The following is a 5,592-nucleotide window of genomic DNA, read 5'->3' on the forward strand; positions in this document are numbered from 1 at the left end:
TTTCAATCCATCTGCGTCAACCCGACCCATATAACAACAACCCAAGCAAGGACATTTCATTCGACTGGGGTCTTTGACATGTTCAACAGCAAACTTAACGAATTCCAATACCCCATTCTCGTACTCTTTCGACAATCGATCGGCAGACATCCATTTTTTATCCATGGTTTTCCTAAATTATTCACGCAACTATTTCAAAACAACATAAAAGAAGAATTTCCTAAGATAAACACTTTCGCGTCACAAAAAGAAGATTATTACAAACTAATAAATTATATATATATATATATATATATATATATATATATATATATATATATATATATATATATATATATATATATATATATATATATATATATATATATATATATATATATATATATATATATATATATTCTTCTACTAACTATGAAGTGAAGTAACTATAACTATGTTGTAGTTATGCTATTAAAATCATGACAATTTGGATATTTATTATGATTGAATGTCAAATGATTGGAAATAATTTAGAGGACTAACACCCTATATGAATAAACAACTTATTTCCGCGTTTATCATATAATTGCTTATATTATAAGTCATTTCTATGAAAAAAAGAAGAAGAGGCAATAAGTTACTACCTTTTAATTGTGGATGTCAACAAAGCTTGTTAGCAATAGTCCTCAATTGAGTCCTAAGGAAATGAACACCCTATAAAATAAACAACAGCTTATTAGACATTAAACAGATCAAGCAATGTATCAATCAGTCAGTAAAGTAATCAACTAAAGTACAAGCAATTCAAGTAGGGTAATATGTCAATCCAAAACTAGTTCAGCATTGTCAAAAACCAATTTAATACCAATCCAACTTAGCAAAATATTTTCCAAACCAGTCCAACACATTCAAGCAAATAACAAGTGTAGTTCAAATGTGCAATATAGTTCAGCAGTCCAACATAATTCAAGTTTAATCAGTTCAGTTTCATGGCATCAGAAAAAAAACAATTCAACAAGGTAAAGTCACAAGCCAAGTCAATGCAGTTCCATTCAATTAACTTTGACTCACATCATTCCCATTCTAACAAGCTAGCCTTTCTTTAACTGTCTAACAGCTGACCTGCATTTTCTAAACTTGCATTTCAGTTTTTCATTCTAACACTAACCACACTAATTAACTATTTCATTAACACTAACACCATCTCCCTTTAACAGTTCTATCTAATCCTATCCAACTTACACGCCAATGCTAACAATCACATTTAACACTTGCTACAATTCATCATCAGTATAATAGAAACCTAATGGAAGCAAACACAAACCATCTCCCTTTGACATGGTGATTAATATCAAAAATATATACATTTGTTAACATACCACAAAAGAATCAACTGCCCTAACACACAAAAGAATCAACTGCCCTAACACAAGAGAATCAACTGCCCTAACACATGAACCACAAAAGAATCAACCCAGAAGCAAACCTTTATCACTAATAAACTGCCCTAAATAAAGAAAGATGAAACGAACAGAAAATGCACTTACAAAAATGTAAACGGTGATGAACGAAGTGAGTGATGAACGCAGGAATCAAGAATGGAGGTTTTGGGAGAAGCAGTGATGATGAACGCAACGAGTATGAACGCAGTGAGAAGAAGGTTGTGGGAGCGAGGGAAACAAAATGGGTCTTAACGTACTGAATGAATTCATATATTATAACTTACTAAAAAAAAAATTTGGTAAATAAGGCCTTAGACAGCGCTTTTATGAAAAGCGCTGGCTAAGCTCACAAATTAAAATGGCCTTAGACAGCGCTTTGAAGGAAAGCGCTGGCACAGGAGGGGTCAATAGCAGCGCTTCTAAAAGCGCTGTATAAGGTAGGCCTTATACAGCGCTTTTTTTAAAAATTTAAAAGGCCTTAGACAGCGCTTTTGGGAGAAGCGCTGTATAAGGTGACCTTGTCAAAAGCGCTGTATAAGGTAGGCCTTATACAGCGCTTTTGTTGTGATTAATTTAAATAATTTTAAGGCCTTATACAGCGCTTCTCCCAAAAGCGCTGTCTAAGGTGACCTTCTAAAAAGCACTGTATAAGGTAGGCCTTAGACAGCGCTTTTGTTGTGATTAATTTAAATAATTTTAAGGCCTTAGACAGTGCTTTTGGGAGAAGCGCTGTATAAGGTGGACCTTCTCAAAAGCGCTGTCTAAGGTAGGCCATTTAGCAGCGCTTTTAAAAAGCGCTGTCTAAGACCATCCATTTAGCAGCGCTTTAAGCCATCTACGTATTCAGTTTCCTTATTTTTATTTTTTTTTAACGTGTAGCAGCGCTTTTGGAGAAAAGCGCTGTCTAAGGGGCGCTGCCAAAAACCTGTTTTGGCGTAGGAGATCCTTTGTGCAATGATATGGTCAAGAGAAGATGAAAGCAAGCATGGTAATGGTTCCCAAAGCTCTCATCCATCAAATATGCCTCCCAAGTATCTCAATTCATCATTTTTATCAAAGCAAGTCAAGGGGTTTGAGGTTTGTTTCCCAAGGAAACCCTAATTCATCTGATCATCAACATTGCCTTGCTCATGAAGCAACCTCAACCCATGGTCAAATACAATCAAGGGAATTTCTTTAATTCATCATTTCATGCATATTTGAACTTATTTGAGTGCCCTCAATCATCAATTCATCAAAATATGAGGTGTGGACTTGAGAAGTTGATCAGTCAATTCATCTAACTATTTTGAAATGCACTGAGACCTAACTTTTTATGTGTTGGTCAAATGGAGATGACCCCAAGAGAAAAATGGTTCTTAAGGACAATATGAACAACTTTCATGTTCATCAAAATTTTATTTGAAGCTTGGGAGGTCATCATCCTTTCCAAGACATTATAGGTCATTTTGACTGAAACCCTAATTTTGAGTCAACTTCCCAAGAACATAACTCATTAATTTTTCATAATTTTGAGGTGAGACTTAATGCATTGGAAAGCTTATTGTGTCTATTTCAAATGTTATGTTGAGCAAAATTGAAAAATCTCAAAAGAAATACATGTGATAATGCAAAACATTATAGGTCACTTTGGACCAAATGCATTGAAATGTGAAAAAGTCCAACTTCAAGTGTCCATAACTTCTTCATCAAAAATCCAAATGATGCAAAATTTAAGTCCAAATTGATTTTCTTGAAAATATCTATAACTTTGATGTTGAAGATTTTATCATTTCGAGCTTGCATCATTGAAATAGAGAGGTTTGAACATTGGCCAAATTTGGAAACTTCATATATGCATGTTTTGCACCCTACACTTCAAGCTCAAATTTCATTATTTTCCAAGGCCCAATTGGAGTTTTGATCAACATAGCATTTGTTCCTTATACAACAAGCTTTCCAACCATTACTCATAAGGTTGCATTTGGAGTTTGGAAGCATCATTTTCGAAGAGATGAAGAATTAGGTGCATTTTTGAAAACTTGATTCAATTGCCATGCATGAGCTGATTACATCTATTTTGCACGTCCATTTCATTTAATTATGATCTCAGCTTGCCAAGCCATGTAGAATTGGGCCCTCCATGCGCTTGTACAGGCCCATGCATGGAGGCCCTTTCCATTCATGCAAATTTGAAGTCACACATTCAGCATTGCTTACAGCTCTCTCCATCTATAAATACAATGCATATCTCTCTCTCATTTCTTCAACCTAATGGCGCCTAAGTCCTTGCTGAATTGAATCCCCACCCATACCAAAGGAACAAATATCATTTTTCTCTAAAAATTTCAGATCTAGAATTCAGTTTCCTTGACTGTTTTCTTCAGATCTAAAGTTCCTAGACCTCTTCACCTTGATCCATTGAAGCTTCTGTTTGCAAAAGGAATCAAAGATCGTGACTCAATTCTTCACAATCCAAAGGTTTTGCTCAACTGCATTTTGCTTCGAATCTCCTCACAAATTGCTCCATTTGCCTTGATTTTGTGTTGTCTGAAGTCCTCTACATAGAGGCATCATCATTGTGTTCTTAATTGTTGAAATCAAGCAAGTTCAGTTGAACACCACCAAAGTTCCATCTCTGATTTCTCTCTTAATAGGGATCTAGAGTGGAATTGAGTGGCATAGGAGTGATGTACATCACTTCACCTTTCGAACGGTACCTAGATTGTGCGTTTTGATGCACATTTGAATCCCAACAATTTTTGGCCTTCGCCGGAGCTAGTCGGAGAAGACGGTGGCGCTGGCCACCGTCTGGTCTCCAGATTGGATCTGAGTCGTCCATCTCAGTTTCCAGATCTAATCTCCTCCACACATTGTTATGACTTTTCTTTAATGTCCATGTGATTGCATTGACTTTGGAACACACTGGGCGCGCGCTTGTGGATGCTTGGATCTGCCAGCTCAATTAATGAGCTCAGATCCAAGGGCTCACGCTTTTCCTTTTTTTTAATTCTGATTTTAATTTCTATTCTATTTTTTAATTCCATTTCATTTTCTAAAATCCATATCTCTTTCATTATTGGTCCAAAAATTATGGGACCAATTGCATTATTTCTTTTTTAATTTCTAGTTTCTAAAAATGATTTTTAATATTTTTTATTTTATCATTTTCTGTTTTTTAATAATTTTCTCTTTTCTGGTTATTTTTAATTCATTTTAAATAGTTTTTGATATTCAAAAAATACAAAAATATTTTCTCAACCTCTTTGAATGATGATAGATCTATGAAAAATGTTATCATCAATTTACTAATTGATTTAAGATTTTAGTTCAATTAGGTTATTTTTATGCATTTTTAATTGATTTAAAATAGTTTCTGACTTTTAAAAATGCTGAAATTTTTTGTCAAACTTTGTTTGACCTTGTTGAACTTGGGATAATTCACTTGGACTTTTCAAAGTTGATTTGAAGTGAGTTTGAAGTTTGACCTTCCTTTAATATTTTAATTCAAGTTTTATTTTAAATATTAAAAATGCCAAAAATATTTTGTTTATTTCTTGACCTCCAATCTTCATCTTGCTTCTGTTTTCTATTGTTTGACCTTGACCTTCCCTATCTTTGGTCAACATTTGTTGATTGGTACATTCCATTTCATTTAATGCACTTTAATTCTTCATTTCTATTCTTCATCTTCTTCTTCTTCTCCTTATTTTCTTTTTGATCAATGAGTTAAAGGTTGATGGTTAGCATTGATTAGGGAGGTTTAATCTTTCTTGATTCAAATCTAATTCATCTTTATCATGGATCAAGTGAATGGCTTTGCATTAAGGATAGGTTGCTTCCTAAATCATGCAAAGAACCTAAGTCAATACAAGATCATTTCTCATCTTCTCTTTTGGCATGGCAAGTTGTTGGAGTTTGATTCACTAATCAAGACCTCTAACTTGTGTTGTTGCCTACATTATTATTGTCGGCCTCATATAGTTGTGACTTCTACATAAGTCCAATTACGATTGCTTAACATAGCGCTAAATTTGCCTTATGGCATACTAACTACTAATATTAACCATTAACCATTAACATTTATTTTTTGCTCTTTACATTTATGCAATTTACTATTCTTATACATGTTATTCATTTGCTTTTCCCCCTTTGCTCACGTGAGCACATGTTTATGTTAATTCAATTTGCC

Source organism: Lathyrus oleraceus, chromosome 7 (assembly GCF_024323335.1).
Source record: "Lathyrus oleraceus cultivar Zhongwan6 chromosome 7, CAAS_Psat_ZW6_1.0, whole genome shotgun sequence".
In the NCBI taxonomy this organism is placed as follows: domain Eukaryota; kingdom Viridiplantae; phylum Streptophyta; class Magnoliopsida; order Fabales; family Fabaceae; genus Lathyrus; species Lathyrus oleraceus.